Source organism: Pinus tabuliformis, chromosome 3_1 (assembly GCF_031772625.1).
Source record: "Pinus tabuliformis cultivar Carrire ecotype Pingquan chromosome 3_1, CPIR1, whole genome shotgun sequence".
Taxonomy (NCBI): domain Eukaryota; kingdom Viridiplantae; phylum Streptophyta; class Pinopsida; order Pinales; family Pinaceae; genus Pinus; species Pinus tabuliformis.
In genome coordinates, this window is record NC_142301.1 from 331,534,193 (window position 1) to 331,561,063 (window position 26,871).

Here is a 26,871-nt window from a genome sequence, read left to right on the forward strand (position 1 = left end):
TCACTTGCTCCTTAGTTTAGCCTTTCTTGTGCCTTGAGTAGTTAACTAGTTAACCTTTTCAAGTGTAGTTCAAGGAAATGAAGGGGATATTGAGCTTACTGTAGTAGTGGAGCATTGTTTTAACTTTCTTGGTGTATGTGTCTTGGAGAGAGGCCTTATTACTATGTTATGGGTATGTTAATGATACATCCTTGGCATAAAATTCTCTGAGAACATTACCTTGCCAACGTTTTTAAATGTAATAATGTAAGAGCCGTGTGATGCACAAACTCGTTTGAAATAGTGTTAATGAGAAAATGATGTAGTTGAGAACATGGGATGTACTTTTTAGTTTCCATGATAGGATTAGGGTTTTTAAATTCTTACAATTATTTTGAATTTTCCATTTGAAAAATTTGGCCTTCAATTTCAAACATTAACATAAAGGCACTTATGGACAATATCATGCCACTTCCCTGATATTGCTATTGTACAATTCTCCACATCCTTCAAACATTAACATAAAGAAATCTATGGACAATATCATACCACTTCCCTGATATTTATATTGCACAATTCTCCACATCCTTTGGACGTCCACTTGGCATTGCTTTATAAATTCTTAATCACATTTAGTAGCCTATTCTATTCCTTTTGTGGAGATATATTATTGTGTATACTATTTGTACAAAGTAGATGTGTAGTAGGAGTTTCATTTGGTTCATATGCCTGTGTTTGTTCCTTTCCTTCTTTGAAGTTGATCCAAAGATCCTTGTCTTCTAACCCTTCTTTGAAGCCGATCTAAATATTTTTATATTCTATGTTTTAGAGGGGCTCTTTTCTACGGTGCTAACTTACTTGTCCCACAAAAAATACAACTAATGTAGGTCCACTTGCAGTGTATGATGTTGGTACCTTGCTACTGTTGATTTGCACAATCATATACATTCTTTGTTATGGACAGGGAACTCCTTTCAAATCATTCTTATACATTGTTTTCATTTGGTTCTCTTAGAGTAGCTCCTCACAAGATCATCCTTACATATTGTTAGGCATCATGTCATGGGACAAGAATTATACATGCAGGTCACCACTCTAAGGAAGACTAACTTTTTTATCTCAACCACATAGTGGATTTTCAAATAAAATTATTATGGGTATGGAAAATTCATTTAAAAGTTTGTTTTTCTTTTGTGTTTGTCTTTCCATGGATGTTAATGCACCTTCCAGACTATTTATCTAAAAGGTCAGTTGGAAATATGAAAATACATCTTGTTTTCGCCTATGGAGTGAGAGCCTCTACATCTTATCACAAGTGCTTTTTAGGTATATTTTTGTCCATGTCTTGATTGTATTGCTGGCTTTGATTCAATCATCTAACCAAATTTCCTACATAAATATTTTAAGCTTTTTGACCAAAATCAACTGTAGATTAGGGAAATTTTGAGTTGGCTTCTTAAGGCATGTTTTTCCCTATTTTTGTAAGAGTTCACAATGTAAACTTATTATTAACAAGCACATTTCACTATTGATGTGACATTGGGGTGTTGTTCCAGTGCCAAATGTTTCATTATTGATCTGATCTGGGGGTTTTATTCTGATGCTAATTAGAGTTCAAGAAATTGATATTGTCTAATTTATTTGGAACTTGGTATAAACAACTTAGTACTTGCTTTCACAGATAAGTAAAGGGTCGATTTCAAATCAATTATGTGTTCAATTGATAGAAGACATATGGTTTGTAATGAGCCACATATAAGAGGCCAAATACGTGGCTTACAAAAGGCCTGATCATTCAAAAACATGGATCGAATTCTTGACTTTTATGCAAGGTATGAATCCATAGAGGAGAGTAACAAGTATTCATGGGAGGAGGAAATTGAACATTGGCTTCCTTCATTTATCTTAGAATTTCAAATGGCTCGCATATATTCACTTTATGTCATTGGGGCAGGTTCACTAGATAATGTAGAATGGGTAAAAAATAAGATTTTGGTATCAGAACAAGATGATTTTGATGATGATAGAAATGTAGATAGGCATGCTATAATTGGTCGGTCAACTTAGGAAGGTTCAATGATTAGAATGACTGGAAGAAGCAGTGCATTGGATACTAAAATAAAAGAAGCTTTCCTTGAATCTATGAATGTTTCCCAAATAAGTGGTGGATTTCCAGTTGCATATGCCTTAAGCTAGCTTATTTTTTATTGCATAAAAGTTTTGGATAACTCACTTGGAGTACATATAACAAAAAACAATTTATCAAAAACCAAATCATACATCTTTAGTTTTCTGATAGTTCTTTGATACAAAATCAGTACATTGAAAGGGTAGAGAGGGAGGTTTAAACAAAACTATACATTCACCAACTTTAGTTGAGCCTGCTCTAAGAAATGATATAGACATAAATGTTGGAAGAGGAGGCCTAATGTTTAGAGAAATTTTGGGTCACATGTGTTGGCTTGTGTCATATTCTGAGCCCGAGTTTGATGAGGATAGAATAAGAAGAACATTGCTAATGGAAAGAGGTAATTCTCATGTTGTTAGTGAGATAGAAAGTTGTATGGCTGATCATGAAGATCTAGGACAACCATGGACCTAGTTAGAAATAGAAGTACAAAGTTCAGGTGTACTTAGATTAGATGAATGGCTCATGATCAATTATGATGTTAGTAAACAAGATATATCATTCGACATTCTTTTACATAGAATGCTCTCTTTATCTTTACATAAATCCATGGAGCTGTAAACAACTAAACTTGGTCGATCAGAGCTAAAACATAAGAATTTGGTAGTAGCTTGCTCTGGAAGATGTCATGATTTTTTCAGGAAACTATTGAGGGAATGCCACCCATGTGGATTTTCTGCATTTGTAATGCAGCACCCATTGCAACTACAGGTGTTTTGTGCAAAGGTGCATTTGGGTACGTGGAAACAAAATGGTCACTCATTCTTTTTGAATACTACCATTACATTTGTTGGTGAGTCAAAGGGTTTTCTTTTTCATTTATGGAGATATATTCTTCACATGGTAAATTTTGACATTTAAGGTTGCAAAGAGTTGTTATGAGCCATGTTTACCAAATTTACAAATTCTATTTGGAATTTATTTGCAGGTGTGATGACAACTGCGAGCTTGATTTGTTTCTCTTACACTATTGTGTTGTAATGGCTCCACCAAAACAATTTTCTCTCACAATTTTAGAAGGGTTTGGTTGATCTCATTATCTTTCACTTCATCTAGTACAATGCAATGAGTATATATTCAATTTTCTTATGGTCTTATTATCTTAGGGAATAATATGTATATTTGGTATAGTTTTATCTCAACATTAGGCTAGAATTTATAATAGGAATTATTTGTTTCCTTCACTAGTTTGCTCATAACATTGTGCCAATACAAATTTGTAATCCTAAATAACATCTTGTTGATGAGTCCTACAAGGTGATTGAACATCGGGGTTTAACTTATTTGAAAATAATAATAATTATATAGTTACACTCATAGAAAATTTTAGGGGCGAATGTTCGCCCTTTGGCGAAATTAAGGGGTTTTAAATTTTTAGTGGGCGAATATTTTGTATCATAGTACATTTTTACAAATCACCTCAAATAGCCCACCTTATTTTAAGGGAGAGGGTAAAAAAGGTAAATTTAGCACTTGAAATTAGGAGTTACAACCTTCCATTGGCCCATTTTCAAGAATATGTTTTATTTAAGTGAATCCATTCGCCCATTTTCAAGAATAGGTTTTATTTAAGTGAATCCTATGGGCCAAAGGCCCAAATACCATATTTATAAAAGAGGTATGGTAAATAAATAAAAATATAAATAAATGAGAGGTATGGTAAATAAATAAAACATTTTTTATATTTAATCCATAAGTCACCTTATATACATGCAAGGGTGTAAACAAATAAAAATATAAGTAAAGTGGAGGTATGGTAAATAAATAAAACGTCTTGTTATACTTACTCAAAAGGTATGGTAAATAAATAAAAATATAAATAAACTAGACGCATGGTAAATAAATAAAACCTCTTTTTATATTTAGTCCATAACCCTCGTTCTATTTATGAAGGCTCAAGAAAGAGGTTTTATTTAAGTGAATCCTATGGGCCAAATACCATATTTGTAAAAGAGGTATGGTAAATTAATAAAAATATAAATAAACGAGAGGTATGGTAAACAAATGAAATATTTTTTTATATTTACTCCATAAGTCACCTTATATTTAGAAACACTCAAAAGATGTGTTATATTTAGGTGAAACCTATGGGCAAAATACTATGGGACAAATACCATGGACTAGATTGTTATTAATACCATGCAAAAAAACATTATTAACCCTAATATTAGTATTAATAAAAATAAAAATGGCACATGGTATTGACCCATGGTATTCACCAAAATGGCACATGGTATTGACCCATGGTATTCACCTGGAATGTAGCCTATTTAAATGGCGGAATTAAACCAACATAGATCCATCTTTACTCTAGATCTACTAACCCCCGAGAGGTATCAAATATCGTGATATGCAAACTAGCATAGAGTGAAAAAATATTTGATCCGATCAAGAGTAAAAATGGATCTTGTAATTTAATGTATGTTAAACATTTTAGCTTGGTTAAAATAAAAAATAAAATAAAAATCAACTATTAATTTTATTAATTTTTATAAATTACTAATAGTAATTTTTAAGCTCCAGGTTTATGATAAACCATGGTAATACCATGGTATTCATGTGAGCATAGACTATTTAAAAGGGAAATTCTATCATCTTAGATCCATCTTAATTCTAGGTCTACCAAGTGCTCAGAGGGATAAATAGATTTCATCCCCCTAAGAGTGGTAGATGTGAAATTAAGATGGATATAGGTTGGTTTTTATGATAATGAAGATATTAAATAGACTTAGGAAATTATATTGTAAAAACATCTTAAGGTGAATGGTTAAAGCATAGACATTGGACAAGTATATTTGTATACTTTTGTTTTAAACTGAAACAAATCCAGGGTAAAAGGAATGGATTGATTGCACTAGTCATCCTTCTATAACTTTCCAACATATGCAGGAGTAAACAGATTGTAATTTGGGTAATTTTTCTAATTACAAACAGGAACATACTTGTGTATTGGCAGGGTGGTTACGAGGTCCCTAGAAGTGATGAATTTGAATTTTTCTTGGTTTCATATATAGTATTAGGTTTTTTCTCATGCTTTCTATGAATGGCATGGGTGAATTTTATCCTACACCCACTAGGTTATCGATATGTAATTTCGGTAATTTTGATTTCAAAAGATATTTTAAAGAAATGCAATGATTTCATTTGTGTATTCAATAAACACAAGATTTTATAATTGAGTAAAATATTCGCCATGCCTGGTGAGAGATTCACCAAAAAATTATATATACATATCATATTATTGATAAAATCGCCTTCCATTTTTCCTATATACCATGGAGATTCGCCCATTTATTATACATGTAAATTTAGGGGGGGTTCTTAAAATTTTCCCTGGTCACACTCCTATGTTCGTTCCTGTGTTCTTAGTGGATGGGTGAGAATGTATATGACTGATGCAGGTGGCAGAGATACAATGGCATGTTGTTAGCTAGTGGTGGTTGTCAGGTGTTGCATGGTTGGTTGGTTGGATGTGAAGAATGAGAGAAAATTATTCTCCTATAGAATCACCCACTTCAATGGGTAATAGTCTGCACAAAGCACCTTCTTTTATCTTTGTCTCTCTTGTTGCATCTAGTTCTATGTAACTACTGAAATGACTCATGGTAGATTTCCTTCTTTTCGCTATAACTACTTTGTGCCTAGTTAATCAACTTATTAACTATATGGTATGTTCGTTCACAGTCCTGGTCTTCTCATTTAGTAGTTTTTCCCTTCTGTTGGCAAGGTCTACTACCAATCCTTTTGAACTTTGCCACTTATACAACTCCTACATGAACCATCTACGTAGCTTTCATTTGATTGTTACTTGACTCTGGTGTGGGCAGGTTATAGGAAATTTGATTGGAAAAAGGATGGGGAGACAATGTAGAGCATGTTTTGGATATGATTCATTTGTTATTTGAGATCCTTTACGCACTTGAGCCATCGACTTTGGAAATGTTTCTAGTAGTGATTTTAATGGTTTTTAATGTTGTGATTATTTCACTTCATGGTTAATTTGGGTAAGAAAATGTTTTAGGAATGCTAGACAAGACACTGGTGGATGGGTAAAAAAATGTTTTATAACTGTAATGTTCATTCCATGATATCCTCTCTTTATTATTTGAATGTATTTTGAACGTTTATTTTGATTTTTGTATGTCTTTTAACTATGAAATTGAAAGTACTTGGTATCATGTCCATTTAAAAAACATCCAAATCTTAAATATGAGTTTAGTATTACACGATATTAATTGAAATCCTTTTAGTTGTTTTGTGTTAATATCATGACTATTAAATTTTTTTACTTTCATGTTGTTATTTGAGCAACCCCAGGTTGTCTATATACTTGACCAAGTTCATGCATTAGAGAATGAAATGTTGTTGTGAATAAAACAACAAGGATTAGACTTCACACTTAATATTATTTGTTTAAACAAGTTATCTACAACCTGAGCTTTTTAGCATGTAACTTAGTTGTCATGTTTGTGCCTAAGTTTTCTCTGAATGTTGAATACTAAGTTACTAAGGTGTTCTTTTCTATGGTGATGTTTTATTTGTTTTGTTTATACAAGTCATCTCACCACATAATGGCCACTATTTCCCAACTGAAGAAAACTTGTTCGAGTTTCTTGCTTTATGGGGGAAAATGGCATTGATATTGCTAATGTTGAGGTATATGTTGTATAAATATTTTATACTCTACTTTAGTTTATATTCAAGTACTCATCGTCTTTCATTTCTTGTACTTCACATTGTATCTTGTTTCATTTTCAGGAGAGGAACTCAGTATTGATGGTTAAAAGCATGAATTGAAGAAATAGGAGAACAATTACACTTGAGCAACAAATGAACAAAGAGAGAGAGAAGAGAACCAGTCTAGTGATACCCTTAGAGCCAATATCTTGTGTAAGACACACATATAGAGATTGATGGTCAAGTCTTAGAGTTGGTGAATTCACTTGCAATGCCTTGGCAAGACAATGATAATGTTTTGAAATGATAAAACATTATTCCATGAGTAAATTGTAGTCCAACCAATATTAAGTTGGAAGCTCATATTGTAATAATTGAAATTTTATATAATACAATTTATGTGGTCGAAATTATTTATATTTTCACTTGATATTATTTAGTATTGTAATTAATATATGTAATTTTGTGTTTTATATTAGATGAACATGCACATTGTATGATATTTTTCTTAATTTAGTCGCAAAATCATACTCATTAATTTATGTTGATTAATAATGAACACAAAATCAATTTAAAAATACTAAATTAGTAGTTCATATTGATTAATGATGAACAAAAAAAAAAAGAATATACGACTAAATTAGTCGTTTATAACGATTATTAATGAAATGAAATGAAATGAATAGAAACTACTAAATTAGTTGTTTATATAATGAATATGAAACTACCAAAAAAATATAAATGACTATTGCAAATGATAAATTTGTGATTACAAATGACGACTAAATTTTGCATATATACGACTATTAGTAGCTAATTTACAGTATCTTATAACACGACTGAAATTTAGTCATATTTCTTTGGTCATTAATTGATTTCAAACGATGACTAAAATTTACATATATATGACTATTAATAGTTAATTTATAGTATCTCATAACATGACCAACATTTTGATCATATTTCTTTGGTCATTAATTGTTTTTCTCGGGTCATCATATATTAATATATTTTGTTGTATATTTGGTCATTAATTGCGACAATTAATGACTAAATTAATGACCAAATTAATGACCAAATTTATGACTAAATATAGTAATAGATGATAAAATTGAGACAAAAAATTAATGGATAAGCTAAAAACGACTAAAAGTTGGTCGCATTATAAGATACTGTAAATTAGCTACTATTGGTCACCGACTAAAAAGTGGTCATTTATATGCAAAATTTAGTCATTTTTTTAGTAACTAATTAGCCATTTTCTACTAGAGCACTCTTGAGGAAATGTGGTCAATTACTATGAGCATGTATGCACACATGGTCATTCCCATAATTTTTTTTTAATTTAACTTTTCTAGTGATGCCATGGTACTCTGGAAAAACAACACCTGGTAGCCTGCTTCATCATCACAATGGTTTCCTTCAGCTTCTAAATGCTATTGATTTTTTCATTTTTCTGACATACTCAGAGCATCGCGCTAACTCTTGGTCTGTATCATTTGTTTTTCTTTATGCAATATTATATACAATTTATTTTTCAGAGGTAAAGGAATTTAATGTGGTTCCCTTATGGTTTCGAGTTTATAACTCTTCTTCTATCGAAGTTTTCCTAGGAACAGAGACCTTGCCGTGGCATCGACCCTAGTGATGATATTAATGGATTACAAACATACAAGTATGATTTGCTCTTTTTTTTCTATACTGAGTGATATCCACTACGCCATTCAATTTTTTTTATTTTGTTTACCTTTATTTGATTATTACTGTTTTGTTATAGGCAACCATTTTCACATTGTCACAAGGTCATTAGGTTTTGGTTTATGTTTTCGTGTGTCGTCCCACTATGTACATTCTTGCTCCAATACCTTTGTCATTATTATTATTTTTTTTCTTCCATTTATGTCATTTCATGGCTGATATTTACATTGTTTGTCACTATTTAGCTGCACATGGTGCTAATACCCTGCTTTCTATAGGTAATTTTTTGCTCCTTGGTTGAGATTTTGTTTTCTATTATATATATATATATATATATATATATATATATATATATATATATATATATATATATATATATATATATATATATATATATATATATATATATATATATATACATATTATGTTCCTGTCCAAGATTTAGTTTCTTTTTTGACCATTTAGTTGGCATGTTCGTCCTCTACGTCAGCTACAAGTATGAGGGTGATATCAACAATTCATTTTCCTCCCCAACTTCTTATACAACGACGACATGTCTAACTTGCTCCTTTCCTTTTTAGGATGTTTAACTTTTGAATATCAGGTTGATTCATTATATAGATTGGTGTTTGGATTTCTTTTATGTTATCCTTCAACTAGCATATCGTTTTGTGTAGGAAATGGCATAGGTCGCATTCGATAATTATATAAAGCCTCTGAGATACTTTTCAAAGGATTTTCCTACCCTGGTTTCTACTATTATGTTATTAGTCAATGAATGTACTCTATTGGTTTCTCTCATTTGGATCTGGTGTATAAACTTACCAGAACCCACTGTATGCTTTATATTATTGGCAATGTACTGGTTTAATTTTCTTGGTTGTTTCTCTCCTCAGAGTGGAAAATAAATTTAATATATAATGACCCTTTGAAGGTCTTCATAGTGTATCACACACTTTGTTTATTTTCTGGACTTTATGCATTTATATATGCAAATACTTGATTATGTCATACTTCAAATTTCAATTATATATTTTCTTTATTGCCCCTGTTTGTCTCTATTGGATACATGTAACACTAGGACGATGAGGGCTTCATATTATGATAATCTGTTTTTTTTTTTTTATCATTGCATACGAATGACAATATTCTTTCTTCTTTTATCATTGCATACGATTTGTATTCATGGTTCCAGAAATGTAGAAATTCTGAGGGTTATACATCATAATTCACACTGTTTTCAAGGTTATTTGACATTTGTTATAATTGACATGGTTTTGCATAGAATACACATCTCATAGCTTTATAGCCTGTATTAGGCATTCATAGAATTTATATTGGTATAAGTAATTGTTGTATATGTTTACCGAAAACTGTAATATTTTCGTAATCTAATTTTATAGTTTGATTAGTGTTGTTGCTTCAAATTGTTTAACACATACTTCACTTAAAAATCATATAAAACTTTTCAGTTGATAAAATTATGTACAACTATTCACTCTACATTGTCTATGATATATTAGGGATAACTCGTAGGCCTAAATGCATATTTTTTTTCTATATACTCAAGTAGCTGTATAGTCATGGTGATTATAATGTAATGACATTAATTTGTGCGCTTAGCTGTACAGACTTTCTGTATTCTCCTTTTGCCTTAAAGGTGCATGTTCCACATGACCCTCCTATTAGCTAGTCTTTTAAGTGTCTTGTGCTACCATGGCTATACCTACAGTACATTATATAAATATGTCCAAGACTTCTTGTAAACACATAAGTATTCAAATATTGCTTATAGATGTACATATATGTGTAATATTAATAAAAATAACCATCTTATTATAGTAACTAATACTGTAGCTAGATAAGTTCTAAACCTTTCTAGGGAGTCAAACCCTTTACATTAGCTCTCCTATACACACATAAAACAGAAACCCCTACTGATAATATTCATAATCTAGCTAAATCTATACCACATATATGTTATCAATAACTGAATTAGTCACCGATGCATAGACATTTCTTTACTTATTAGTAATTCATTTAGCTGAGAAGTTTGGGTAGATAGTGTTGAAACTTCCAACACCCTATCAAAGCAGTATATAAATTTCACAGCATGAAGTAAAGATTATATCACAACTTTTATACACCAGCATGGAAGTCCCTGTCTATAAATTCATACAGAAGCTTAGTCTATCACATTAAACAAACATAAATTATAATAATTGATATATAAAATAGATAGTGAGTCACTTCTTCAGTAACCAGAATGTCTAACTGTAACCACTGGATCTACTTGGGATATAATTTTATGCGCAACCACAAACCTCTTTTTCTCACAGGTTATCCCCAAAGCTGAGATCTATCTTTTCCCTTCCCAGAATCAATAAACTCTTGTCATTCTGGTCAAGGAATTTTTATTCCTAACTTCCCTAGTAGTTTTTTCCTTGCGATGTCCCGCTTTCTAGGGTTTGTTAGCCTGATAGCCTAGGCTTTTCTTATTTTTTCTGAAAAATATATTTTTCATTAAATCCTAGCTTTTTTCCCGTGGTGCTTTATTTACCCTTTCTTAGTGTTGTTTCCCCCACACTGAGTTATTTGTTTTTCGATTTTTCTCTCCCATTCTTATCAACTCACTTTTATCTCCTCCTAGGGCTTTTTAGGATTAATTTAGGGGAGTTTATCATTTCCATATTTCTTTGGGTAAAAATCTCGTTAACTCATTAATTCCCAAATAATCATCCAACTTATTTTTATTAATCAATTAATTTAATACATCACCCTGCACTATTTAAATTTAAGTTTCCTATGGCTTCCTAACCCTCCTACCACAAATAGTTTATTCTAAATATAAAATATTTACATTACCATGGAAGAGTATTACATAACATATTTAAAAAATTGATATTACAATTTTAATAATTTTAATAAAAAATTATTTATATAATTTTATTTATTGATAAATATTATTTTATTTTTTTTTTAATTTTCAAACTTTCTCTATCATAAAATATTTGAATAATCAAAATCATAAAAAAATATTAGAAGATAAAATACTAACAATAAGGTATTTTGTCAAATTTCAATAAAGATACAGTGTTTTAGGGAATGCTTAAATAAGGCTATCATAAACATGAAATGACATAAAGTACACAATATATTGAAAAGATCCATGTTTATATGGATTGGGTGGTAAAGTTGTCATATTAGTCATTAATCGTTAAGTTATATATATCCTTGGTACGTAGAAAATGATATGATAACACTGGCTTAGAATGGTGGTTGAATTATAATTTTTGAAAATTTTGAGAGAATTCAATAAGAGAGGGGTTATTCATATAAATCCCTACTTTCTACTTAGGAAAATATAAGACAACTTTTGCTTGCAATGGTGGTCAAATGGTTGTTTTTTTTAAAGACAATTCAATAAAATAACCTTATTTATTAATTTTTTCATATATATGTAGAACATATTAATTTACTATTTTATTATTTTAGAAAATGTATTATACTCATAATAATTAATATTATTTCTTATTTTTTACTATTTGAATATAAATTAATAACAATATTTTAATTCTATTGATTCAAAAGGTATTTTAAGATCTAATAAGAGAGATGTTGTTACATTTAAAAATAATAAAATGATATTTATATTAATAAATTAAATAAATATTAATAAAAAACGGTGTTAACTATGAATAAAATATTTCAATTTTCATTTTTAATTTTACATCAAATTGTAATTGTTTCACTACTCAATATAGAGTTGATAAATGGTATGTAAAAATAATATTATTGGTATTACATGTTGAGATTGAGGCGCTCTATAGCCTAGTATGAGGGAGATGTTGTGGCATAAAGTTACATTTAAAAACAATGAAATAATACTTATATTAAAAAAAACATTAAAAATAGAAATCACAAAAAAAATCAATGTTTTTCCTAAATAAAATACTTCAATTTCCACCTTAGTTTTACATCAATTTTAAATAGAGATAAAGTAACCAAAAGTAAAAAAAATAATATTACCTTTTTAGTATGAAAAGGAAATGTAATTCCTCCACTAGTTTATGAAGTTGGTAGATAGTATGTAAAAATAATATTGTTGATAATATATGCTGTAATTCATTAAATGTCTATTAAACATGTAATATTTTGAAAAAATATTAATAACAAAAAATTAATGTGAACCATAAATAAAATATTTCAACATGAATATTACATAACATAATTGTATATCAATTTATATGGGAAAAAGTAAGTAATTTAAATTAATTTCCTTCTAATTTCACTTTCCATTGTGAGGGAAATGTGTAATTTATTTCATTTTTAATATGAAGTTGATATATAATATTTTAAAACTATTAATTCAAGATATAGGTGAGATTTGCAATTCCTTTAATATTTAATATGAAGTTGACATGTAAAATAAAAAAATCTAATAACAAACATAATGCAATGTATACATGCATTATACATGTGCACACATATATAAATATATGTTATCGTAACAATTACATCATAAGGCGTTCCTTTGGAATAAATCTCTTAGTTTCCACTTTGCATGTCTCTGCATCCGCAGATCTAATGTTAGACAATTGAATTGTATTAGCTCCTAGAGACAACCCCTGAGTTGAGGAGAGATCAGTGCTTATGACATCTTAGTCTCTCTTGAAGATTATTTAGTGCAACTCAATAGATGAATGTAAAATTATTTAGATGTTGGTTTAATTTCCTTTATCACAGGCAGATCTAGGAGGCACATAAAAATATATCATTCCCAAGAATAAATGTTTAGGTTTGGTGGATGACACATAAATAATGGAGCTTAACTTTGTTGTTGTGGTGGATATGGAAAGGAGAAACATAAGAGAGGAACTTGGTGTAGAGGGCTAGATAAACCCATAATCCTATGCAACAAGTCCTAGTAGAATCATGACAACATAGAAGGAATGAAGTGCATAAATTATGGAGCTCTTTCAACTCAATATCTCACAGGTATTATTTGGTATTTCATAACATAGGTAAATCTGTGATTTCATAGGGACCATCTGCTATTACATAACATAGATAAATCTACAATCTCACAGGTACCTTCTGCTATCACATAACATTAGTAAATATGTGACTTAAGAGCGAATCCAATAGCTACAATTACATACTTTCTGAAGAAGAAAATACACATATGAAATGACATACAAAGGAAGAAAACATACTACATATCCCAATGCTTGGAATCACCAAAAACTTCTTCATTAATATTCAAGAATGAAATACATATCACAAGCCCAAACTGGCGAAAATGTGCAAAACAATAACAACCTCAAGAACAAGAAATTAGAACCAAACTTGGAACCTCCTTTGAAAACAAAATTTAGAACCCTTAAACATAGAATTCAGAACCTCTGAAAACATAATTTGGGAACCTTCATAATGAGATTATTCTCCCATTTTATAGGGAGAAAAAAAAAGGCCACCTTAAAAGATATTTGTAAATGCTATAGCTATCTAAACTACATAGCTGTATGAGGGTGTGACTCGCCTGAATGTCCTAATTATTACGTAACTGACTCGATTGTTTCCTTAAAAATGAAAAAAATAATAAAATATGAGAAACATAAGGTGTCATGATTAACATTGTAAAATATCTCCATGTTGATTCCTTTGATTTTTTTAGGTGGACTCAGGCTCCAACATCTGGATTAGTGGTGGGCTGATGATCTAGCCACACCTCTATCATGGTATTCATCCCATGGTTATCTGCTAGCTCACCTATCGTTTTCTCCCTCTAACTGCTTGGATTGTCCCTCTTTGGAGTTGGGTGTGGTTTGATGTGGTGGTGCTGGGAGGTGATATGCAACTTAGCTTCCAACTCATCCATCCTTTATGACCTTTGCATTACACTATCGGAGCCCAATACATCTCGTAACTATATTAAAAATATGTTACGATATAACACTGCCCTGATTGCCTTTAGCTCCTTTTTTCTTAGCCCCTTTTCCTATTGTTCCCCATGGGACCAGGTACTGTGACCAGTGGCTTGGCGCTTGGGTCTTAAAGACTTCGGGCTTTAGTCAGGGGCATAATTCCCTTTGTAATTGCTCTATGCTCTTGGTTCTTCGGGTTTCAATAACCAAGCGCCACCAACACATCAGGGCTCCTCCCATCGTAACTTTTCTAAAATGAAATTACAAAGAGGTTCTGAAATATCCAACCTCTGATACTCTCCACAACACCTAGGTGCTGAATCTACTATCCTCTTTAGGTTCTTTGGATCTCTCATGACCATGTGCCAGTTCACATCAAAACCCCTCTCATCATAATTTTACCATAAAATAATTTGATAGGATTTACGAAAACTCCAACCTCTGAAATAATTTCCACATGGCACCTTGACAAAACTAGGTGCTAAGGCCTAATGTATGCCCTTGTCCCCTTAAGTCCTTACAAAAAAGAACTATCCAACATCACAACTCCTTTCATTGGAAATTCTCCCAATTTGAATTAAAAAAAAGTTAAAATTCCTCTTTTCTCTAATATTCTCTATAGCACTTAGGTGCTCAGCCCACTCTACGCCCTTGGTTCATTTGGGTTGCTATGACCATGCACCACTTAATCATTGGAATCTCCATGTGGCTCCTCCTCCTAAGTGATGTCATGTGTCACACAAATTTTCCTCACTAAGCCACCTAAAAAAGAAAAAAAATATAGCCACGTGTCTTGTATCACCATGTCATATTGACATCATATGCCTCTTCAGCTTCTCAGAGCCAATCACAGGCTGCCATGTGTCCTCCAGAGGAAAGAGAAAGGGTCCTTGGGTTCTTCGATTTTGCAGTGGTTTTATTTGTAATTCCTCTTCTTCGTAACTTCAATGTTTTTCAAAGAATTCCATTTGTTAAGGAGTTACGAAACTTTGAGGTTCTGACCTGCCAATTTTTGATCTACCTTCCTTCCGACTGTCTACTCTAATATTCCATTTCAGGTCCTCTTTTAAATAGACTGCTAAGGTCTCTTATGTTCTAACCTCTGATATCCCGAAGTACAAATATACCTTTCCTGGGGGTCCTTTCGATATTGGGTCCCGAAGTGTTGAGCATTCTCAGAAATTGACATTCTAATGGTCGACCTTTCCCTTTTGATTTTGAGCTCCGAATTTTGGATCTCCTTTTGTTAGTCAACCAAGATTGCACCAGTCATCCTTTGTACATGGGATGAAATATAGGATCATTTGACCCAAATGAAAGATGGTATGACCGGTGACAACTTCGAATCTAATTGGGGATAGTGCCTTACTGGCAAGGTGTTGAGAACATGTAGATTAGTAGCCTTCACTATTTGGCATGGTGTCAAAAATATATTGAACTTGTAAAACTAGAAAATCTCCCTGGAAATTTATTTTCTCGAAGTCCTATCCTCATAATTTTTGAAATGTAGAACTATAACTTCTAAGAACTAGAAATTAAACACACACATAGTGAGCTTATTTATCTACAACTCCTACTTATGTCCTAGGATCAATTCACCCAATTGAGGTCAACCTTCCAATGATACCAGGCCAACGTCTGAGTACTAGACCTTATGCCATTATTCTCTAGAAATTTAGTAATTAAAATAGGCATGCACCATGTGGAATTTTCAGGTAAGAAATTTAATACATAACCAATAATTGAGACCTGCTGCTGGCCAAAGAAAGATACCCTATAGTCATCTACTAGATCATAGAACCGATGATAAAAATTTACAGCTGCTTCCCTTTCTTGAACAATTTCTAGGTAGGAATCTTTCTGCAAAAGGCAGCCACAGACACTGTTTAGCTCTTCGACTTTGGGCTCTTCTTGAAAAAGTTGTTGCTCGTAATATTCTCCCCAATTGCTGGTAAGAAAATCACTTTGAAAATAAACAACAATCTCATCCTCCTTTGAATTATGTGAATCATAAATTGGAGAATTTTCATCAACTTCAATATTAACTTCTTGAACTTCAAAAACAGAGGTAAGTATAAACATGGGCAAGTAAAACTGATTGGCAACCACTGATATATACTCAGAAGAAGAGGTTGTCTTTATTTGTTGGGAATCATTTTCTTCTTGTGGTTGTCTTGGGCATATGCTAATACCTTTTTCTCCATCTGAAGGATGTAAATCATAAGATGTAGCCTCTTTTTTAACCCCACTGTTAGCTTCCTCTTTTTGAGCATATTTCCATTACTGGGATTGTTGTGGTTCTACAAAGCCCAACTCCCCATATGAGTCATACAAATCATATAAAGGGGAACCATCAGGTTCAAAAAAATACGATATCTAAGGATTTATTTACATCTTAACAATGTCTCCTTCTTCCTTTTCTTGATTGTTGGGTAGTGCTTCTTGATGAAAGTATATGTTTTCTTGGAGTTGAGATCCACAAATATCTTCAACAACATCATTAGTCTTGGAAACATTTTCAACATTACAATATTCACAAAAATATTTAAACAAAGAAGCCAGTGGATATAATATTTTGTTAAAAAAAACTAAATGTTATGTCGATCTTTTTAAAGAAGATATGCTACCATGAGGTAGTGTCTTGTACTAAACCATAGCATCCCAATCCAAACAATACATGAACAATTTCATTTTCATGTCTTCATGAACAATACCCATTTGGTCCACACATTCATGAAATTCCTTAAGTTGATGGTTCAAGCTTCCATTTGTGCTTCCATTGAACCTAAGAAAATAGGCACACCATTCTTGAAATGGAGGAACATGATGGGGCTAACCAACAACGAAAGAAAAATCTAATGGGGCAAATTTGTTGGCCAAGAATGCAGGAAGAGCCATTTTGAAAACCCCTTTAGTTGAGAGATCTTAGGGACGAATTTAGGGGGAGTTTTATGTCAAGAACATGGAAAATTTTAGGGTCTAATATTCATAGGTGGGCTAATTTTCCATTATATTTCCAAAAAAAAGATTTGCCAATTTCCATTTTCTATTAAAATGATTTGCTAAAATTTTACAATAAATAATTATTTTACCTTAAAAATAACCAACATTATATAGAGAGTATATATAAAATCATTATAAATTTGAATAATTTTACAAATACCTCAATAAACATTTTATAGTTTACATATTAAGGACTAGTGAGATTTGCCAATGTTTTTAAACTTCAAGATAATTTTCTATCCTTTTGTTGGAAGTTCTCCCAATTGAAATTAAAATAAAGTTACAATGCCTCTTTCTTCTAATACTTTCTATAGCACTTAGGTGCTCAGCCCACTCTACGACCTTGGTTCTTTTGGGTCCCTACGACCAAGTGCCACTTAATCATCGAAAGCCCCTTATATCAGAATTTTTTTGAATTTCCAATACACATGAGTTTCGAAATCTCTTCCCTCCAAAATATCGACCTCTGAGATGACATCACATTGAGGTCATCATCTCCACATGGAGCCTCCTAAGTGGTGACATGTGTCACATGGATTTGCCTCACTAGGCCACCTAAAAATGCTAAAATTGACTACCACGTGTCATGTACCACCATGTCATGCTGACATCATCTACCTCATCAACGTTTCAAGGCCAATCACAGCTACTATGTGTCCTTCGGAGGAGAGAGAAAGGGTCCTTGGGTGCTTTGGTTTTACAATGATATTATTTTTAATTCCCCTTCTCTGCAACTTCAATGCTTTTCACAGAATTTCATTTGTTAAGGAGTTACGAAACTCTGAGGTTCTGACCTACCATGTTTCCGATATACCTTCCTTCTAACTGTCTGCTCCGATATTCCATTTCGGGTCCGCTTTTAAATAGATCACTAAGGTCTTTTATGTTCTGACCTCTGATATCCTGGTGTCCCAATATTCCGTTTCTGTCGCTCCTTCTCATATCGGGTCCCGAACTATTGAGCCTTATTCAAAATTGACATTTCGATGGAAAACCTTTCCCTTTTAATTTTGGCCTCTGAATTTTGGCTCTCCCTTTTGGCTTCGACTTCTGAATTTCAAGTCTCCTTTTATTAGTCAACCAAGATTGCACCAGTCCTCCTCTGTACGAGGGATGAAATATAGGACCATTTGACCCAAATGCAAGATGGTATGATAGGTGACAACATGAACAATAGTCTACCCTCAGACTAATAGTTAGTAAAAAAATTCTAATAATTAAAAATAAAATTGGTCTACCTTCAAATTATTAGTTAGAAAAAAGCTACTAGTTAGCCAAAAAAATTGCATACAACCCCTCCTTTGTGAATAACTGCTTTCTTTTGGTAGCGACTTTGTTGGAGCTTTAGGTAATTAGTTTTCTTTGAGAGTTTATAATTTTCTTTCTTTCTTGCTGATATTTTGCTACCTATTTTTGTTTAATAGCGATTTTATTAGGGTTTCTTCTCAGTATTAGATTATGGTTTTGTTTTTCATTACCGATTCAGGCTAAGTTTTTGACTTGTAGTTCTTTGTTGGCTATGGTTTCTTTGCCTTCATTCTCTTTACACAAATTTCTTGGCTTGTTCCATTGGATGCCATCACCTCTCACCATTCAGTTGGACAGAAAATTGAATAAGAGGTCGAAGAAACAACTCGAGAAGGTCTTCATGTTTCCATGTAGTAGGCCATGATTCAACAATGATGGTCACTCTATCATCTCATCCGGTTGGCATCCTTGTGGAGCTTTAGTTTTAGGTCTTCTTTAGGTATTCCCCCATATTGAAGGAACTGATTTGGTCTAAAAAGGTGCACCTATATTGATGGTATCAGATTTATTTCTTCAACCTTAGTTATTTATACATGTTTATACACGATGTCAAACAAATTTTTTCTATAATTCATTTATCATGCAGCATATTCCGTAACAAACACAAGAATTGTCATCCGTGATAGATGATGAAGATATTTCTGTGTTTTTCTACAGGATGAACCTTAGACATTTGGGAAGGATTTTTTTAGTTCATGTTCTATAATTGGTATGATAATAAATATGTTTTTATATTGGTTTGCATTAATAAGAAAGGAGCATCCTTACAAAATTGTTGAGACTAAAAAAAAATCCATTTAGGATTAGATTCCATGATAAGTAGAGTTAATTATCTATGTTTACAAAGTTCTAAATAGACTTGATGGTTGCTGTTATGCAGTGAAGTGTTCACAAATCTAGTTACAACTTTATAATGAAAGGTGATATCTCTCTTCAATCCCCTTTTCTAGTGTTTTCCTCTTTTAGTTACAGTTAGCATGGATATTTATTAACATGCAATTTCGCTTTTCAGAAAGGTGGCATTGATGGAAGCTCAATTGCTGGAAGCACTAGATATACATTATAAACTAAGTATATTTTTCTTGGTCATGTATTATATTCGAGATTCATGTTGATCCTTCTACATGGACATAGACGTGTGATCTAGAAGACAATTCTTAAAAAGATTTTGCTTGGAGGCCCCCACAAAAATATTGTGGGATATCACACTGCCTAGTTTGAGAATGATCATTTGTACATTCAAATGGAGCTTTGTGACCATAATCTGGCAACTGCAAATGACAGAGGAATTCTAAGAACAAAAATCAGACTTTCTTGAAGCAATGTATCAAGTAAGACAAACATACTGAATTTTTTCTTCTCAAAGGTCTTGAAGTTTACATCCCAATAATATAAGACATTATTCATAATTTTCTAGCAGATTCCTCAGGAATTGGATTTTATCTGCAAACATGGATTTGCACATCTAGATGTGAAACCTGAGAATATTTATGTTCGCATTCGTACTTACAAGCTTGGAGAATTTGGTCGTGCTACACTTCTTAATGGAACACTCCATGTTGAAGAAGGAGATGCACTAAATATGTCTCATGAAATCCTGAATGATAATTATGAACATATTGACAAGGAGGACATGTTCTCATTGGGTGCGACATTTTTTGAACCTTTGTTGAGAAAGAAATACCCTGGTTCTGGAAAACGAATAGACATGTACACAGAAATCAAGATCTCAATTCTCTTTGGTTTTTCTATATATTTTCAAAAGCTTCTACATGTAGGATGTTTTCATAAATAATTTATTATGTTTCCTCATTCTATAATTAAAGAGATACTCAAATCTGATTATTAAGCATTTTTCCAGGATTTGGTTAGCAACAATCCAATAAAAATACCATCTGCTAAAAATGTACTAAAAAATCCTATATTTAATAAGGTTCAAGGAGCAAAGGAAGTCTAAGGGTATGGATGAAGGATGAATTAGTTTTTAAAATTCCCTTGGCTCAATAGAGAAACCTAAAAAGTCACTCATTTTTACGTTCTAATTGTACATAGAAATGTCCAAATGGTTTCAATAGTTAAAAAATGACTATTATTTTCCATATGTAAATACATGGTGTAGATTGTAGTGGTGCTTAGCTTGTGGACAAATGTTTAGGTTACAAAAAATCCTGTAAATGCACGAATGCTAAAGTTTTTCCTGCACTAGCATGTTTGGCTATCATAATATTGAGGGGATAACTTTTGGATTGAATGGCAAGAGTTACTATGAATGATTCCTTTATGTAATAAATCACTTGTTGCATGTCATGTTTTTTGAAATAGCCACGACGCTTAGGTTTAGTTTGATCTATTTTTGGTACTTTATGGTTTATAAATAATCCTTTTAAAGATGTTGTCATTTTATATTGTTCATAATCAAGTTAGTTAAGGGAAGAATTTGGCTTATGAAAACAAAAAATCAATGAAGGTTTGTGCCAACAAAGTACAGTTAGGGTTTTGTGTGGGTTTAGGATTGTTTGATGGTCAAGTTTTGTGATTTGTAGATTAGTGGCAATCCAGATGGTGGGGCCACTACATTATGTTGTACTCCAGACCTTGCCAAGTTAGAAGGATATAAACAAGGGAAGATCATTGTACACTGATATTTTGATGAGCCAAATTGGCTTCAATGCATTGTTTCTATTCTAGGGGAATAATTTGGAAGCAAAGACACAACCAAACATCATCTATATAATGAAGTCGAGTATGTAAAACATTTATTTTATGTTATGTGATCCTCAACTAAAAAGCACTATTATCAATGGTAGGACTATGTGGAAGAATCCAACAGGCTATTTGCTAGGCATGTTCGTACATCTATTGAAATTATATCAGTTTTTGTTTATAGACTATCTTATTCTTAGACTTATCTTGTTTCTTCAATACATGTGGTTGACTAATGCAGTAGGAAGCTTTCAAGGTCACCTAAGAAAAGGAGAAGGGATTCATCTTTTGATGAGTACATTATTGGTACATTCACCTCATATTTGACAAATTAGTAGTGGTGGACCATTGTTTCTTCTTATAGTTAAAATGATTGGAATTTTCCATAAAAGTTCAAGCATTGGTGTAGGTTGAAGTGGAAGGTGAGGCCCCTTATGAAGTACCCATTTCTCTGTCATATGGAAAACATAGCAATGTGAATGAAAAATGAGAAAAAGTAGAACACCATTAAAAGTATGTCTAACAAGTGGTATAATTAAGTTGTCTTATGATTTTGATATAATTGCTAAGACCCATGGATTAAATTAGATATTGTAATGAATATGAATGATGACATCTTAAAACAACAGCAATAGAAGGTACCTTTTTGGGGTATATGGTTTTAAGGAAAAAAGTAAGGGTGCTTACTAATCCAACTTTTTGTGCAGATTGAGCAATTGGAAAATTATGAATTAGGTCATAAGACCAAACTTGTTCAAGATGATTCATGGGTGAATTATGAATCAAGTTCAACTTTGAGTTTTATGTTTTGTTAAATCTAGTTATCCCATAACCATTTTGCAACATGACCCCTTTCACCCCTTTCACCTTTAACATTCTTTATGAGTGTAATATCAACATAAGACCCATTTCAATTTAATAATATGATGTTGAAGATTGGATTAGTTAGGAATGAATCCTTGAATTGCTCCTAACCAATGTGATCACTAAAGTTGAGCTATGTTCCTACCACTAAGATATATGTCACTTTTGTGGTGACCATTGTTATTGATTTGATGCCATGATGTAGGCTGTTATTATCAAACACATAGACCTTTAATGTTTTGGTGATAATGTAAGTTTTTAATAAGTATTGGTGTCCCAAATTGCTCTATTTTTACTCTATTCCCATAAGCCGTAAACTCTATTTTATCTCTATTTAACCCTCTCATTCCTGCACTAGTCCAAGATAGTCATCTATTCCTACATATACTTCGTATTTCATAATTAAGATTTATTAAGTGCTTTATTAATTACTTTACATAGATTTCATAACTTTTAGTATCTCTTGTAACTTATGTTTAACATTCCTAAAAGTAATTGAAGAACTAAGTGTTAATAATTCTTTAGCGTCATCAGTGCAGGAAGATTCCTGCACCGCCAATGATGTTGCTACGTGATCTCTGTGATAGCTTGAATCCTTCCACATGGGCATTTTTGATCCATGACTCCTAGTTTGGTTGCGGACTATCTGAGGTTGGATATTGGTGGCATATAGTCAGGGATACTTGCCAAGAATATGGTCTACAACCAGCAAAGTTTGTGCTTTATTATAACCATTAGCCGGTTTTGCAATGTTGTTTGTTAGTCCGTTCGGCCGAAAGGCTTGAATAGGAAATGACTGTAATTAGCAGAATATGGCTAAGGTCGAGAGACTGTATATAATGTAGACCGTAGGTAGAGCCAAGTTAAAGATCTCTGAGTTTGTAATTTCATTTATTTTGTAATTTTGTATCACCTTCGGTTCTAGGCTGGACTTGCATTATCATGTACATTTGCTGATCGAGTTTACTACAAGGAACATACCATGTTTTCTTCATGTTCTGTCTAATTTTTATTTCATCTGTGATTAAGTGCTAAACTGTTTCGTTTCCTAAACGAGAAACAAGCTGGTTGGCTAGGGCCCACCCAACCCAACTCATTTACCCTTGTGCTTTTTCCATTTAAAAGGTTTGTGTGAACATTTATTCATTTGCAGTTGCGTGGCTTGGATTGTTCTTATGTTTATTTCAAAAGTTCTAAGTTAAATTCATTTCATAGTCAAGCATGAACAAATCTGTAGTTTGGAAGTTTAATTAAGTTTATTTCTTTCTTGCAATTTCTTTCCTGCAATTACTTCTTGCAATTTCCTTCCTGCAATTTTTGTCTTAATTTTCTTCCGCTCAGGTCATGCAGGAAGATTCTTTCTGTACCAACGCATGTAGTTTCCTACACTCCGGTTTATTCATTTACTTCACAACAAGTGTTATGTTCCTTTTCCTTCTTACAATTTCATTTATTCCTGCAAGAAAAAATATTGTTAATTCAAGTAATCATTCTTAATGTTAAGAGTTATACGTCTGAAAGATCTAAGATTTTTTACATCAATTAAGGAAGGACGTTATTACAAACACCATACTTTACACTTGCATTTTATGACTTAAGAAAAAAGGAACAGAAACGCTTTAAGTGAATTACTGAAAGTTAGTTTGATGCATAAAAATTACTTTGGCTGCTGCTTTGATTATTCCGAATTGTTTTTTCTTTATGAAGTTTACTTTCATTGCAAAGTTCAATTAATTAAAGCATTCTTTTTCATGTGTAATTTATCTCAAAATCTAGCTTGCAATTGCAATTCTTTTCAACACATCTTTTAATTCTTTCGAAAGTAAATTGGAAACTTTGGTGAAGGAAGCTCTGTCTTGATGCAAGAGCTGGTCTCCTGTCATAGGAATAGAGTGCTCTAAGACTTGAGGTTTAGAGCACCTCCACAAAGACATAAGTCTTCAATAAAGAAGGTAAAATATAATTTTTTACATAAGTAGCACTAGTGCAAGCATATTGCAATAGTACAAGAACAGGTTGCTTGGTGTAGAAGGAAGATCAATTGGGAAACAGTTCTTTGCAAGGGCCCACTTGTTAAGATGTTAACCATCTATACTGAAGATAAACATAGTATTTCATTTCAGCATTTAAGATTGCCTCCAATTGTGTGAAAGTTCCTTTACTTGATTTCCTCGCAAATTATTCTTTTACATTCCAGCACTAGAATTGCTTTGGTGTTGATTGCCTTTAAGATTATTTTTTGACTGATTCTGCAAAATTTCATTTAAGAAGTAGGATTAAGAATAGGAAAAGTTCATACCACTTCTCGCATTGCCTGTGCTTCGTCTCTAAGTTCACGAAACCCCTAGGTTGACAATTAAGTGCTGAAGGAGCTTGCTTAAGTGCAATTCCCGTACCCAACAACAAGCATAAAATTACATTTAAGTTCAATGTTTCACCTACTCAATCAAAATAAATAATCCAACTAAAAAACAATTCACATCACTCAAGTTAAAAAAATAGATTAAATATTAATATAAAAGTTTGGTATAACCTTAAGGGAAGTCTATTTGAGGTTGAATTCATATGATATGACTCCATAGGAACATATATGAAATTAAATATATATGTAATAGGGTATATGTGATAATGGTTTACCTAATAAAGGGGTTACATGTGCAAAGTGTTAAAATGTATATATAGAGATTATGTAGTTATAATTATGGGAACATGTGTTTGGGATGTATGAATGTATTTGGGTATTTAGAGGAGACTCTCTATTATGTAAGGAGTTATTGTGTAACTCATCGCTCTTATTTATATTATAATTTTTTTGCATTCTCACATGTTGTGTATGGACTCTAATTTATTATGATCTTTTGAAATTTTGTTGCATAACAATTTTGAAAACCATGGACAATTTCACTATGCCTCAATGAGAAATTTTAAACTCTCAAGTAAGGTCAACTTACTTGAATGCAAAGTCAAGTATAATGTTTGAGTAGCCATTAAACTCACTCAATCTCATAGCAAAAGGTGGAGGTACTTGATAACTTGTCCCAATGTCATATTAATAGAGATTTGGTATGGAATGCTTAAAGAAGGTTGGCCATTGCCTTTTGAGCTTCTCAATGAATTACCAGGAACAAGTTTCCCAATCATTATGAATGTTTGTTCAGACTACTATATTTCCATCTAGTTTATATTCAAGATTCATAATGAAGAAATTGTTGCAAATGATGACCACTTGCTTCCATTATTTAATGGGTTGGATGTGCCTTTTTTTTTTGATGGCAAGGAAGCAATCCATCTTTTTATTATTACCCTTCTAGAAAGGTGCCAACTATCAATTTTAGTTTTGTTGACTTCAATATCATGCTAAAGCAAGAGGTGTAGGTTCCATAATCCACTCTTAAATAGGAGTCACGAGTTAGGGATCCATGCAATGATTCTTTGGTAAGTTGTCTAGCAATAAGGAGGGAACTCCTAGTTTTCTTTGGATGTGTTTGAGTATTACTTTGTAGCATGCTAATTCAGTTTGCTTATTTCATTTTCAAAATTGGTTGTGGTTGTTGATTTACCTTTTGTAAACATTGAGCATAGAATGCCCAACTTTGAGTTTGGATGACTCTTGTTAATCTTGTTACATATATGCTTTTAACATGTCAACTCTTCTATAATTTCATTCCATTCTTTCAAATAATTTTTATTAATCTAAGATTCTTGGATTAGGATGCCATCTATGGTGATACCTAGTGGTAAGATCAGAAGTCATTTAGACTCAATAGCCATTTCATTATTCAATCATTCAAGAAACGAAAAAGAAATTGCCACAAAATGTATATTGATATTAACCATTTAGATTTAAAATAGATCATCTATATTCAAATGATGAGATGCTATTCAATAAAACACTCCCTTAATTATCGAGAGAGTAATTTTAGCAATGAACCCATCTTGCAATTATAATCCATGATATAGCCCAATTATGCAAAGTTTAAATTTCAATGTTTTTCTCACATAAACAGTAGTAAATAAATAAAATTGTATAAAAATTTTACTTCTATCTTCTATGCTAGTATTTCCTAGCCTTAAGACTTTACTTTGGTGCAATTTCTAGTATATGTTTTCTACATATGAATATGAAGAAGAATGTACCAAAATTTTAACTTGGAGAATGTGAATCATAAATAAATTATGTCAAAACATTTTATTAATATTTTTATCAAAATCAAAATAGATATATTTTAATTCTAGATTTACCATGAACTAACAAGAGTCAAATCTATTGAGTTGCAAACATTTCTTCCAAATTTACATAATTTTACTTTTTGAAAAATTTGATTTGATAAATCTAAAGTTAAAATGAATCCATACTAGTATTTAATAAAAAATAAAACTAGTCAGTCATTTAGATTAACTTAATTTATAAAACATTCCTATAAAATATATATTAATAATTTTAAATAAATAATAAATTTTCAGTATAAAGTGATTTTAAACCAACAGAGCATATTATAATTTTTTTTTAGGTTTAACCATAAA

General features: G+C 31.9%; 1 pseudogene; it reads left to right on the plus strand.

Annotated features, from left to right (window-relative positions):
* Positions 1 to 1,782: 1,782 nt before the first annotated feature.
* LOC149187095 (wee1-like protein kinase) lies at positions 1,783 to 20,737 on the plus strand (annotated as a pseudogene).
* The last annotated feature ends 6,134 nt before the right edge of the window (positions 20,738 to 26,871 follow it).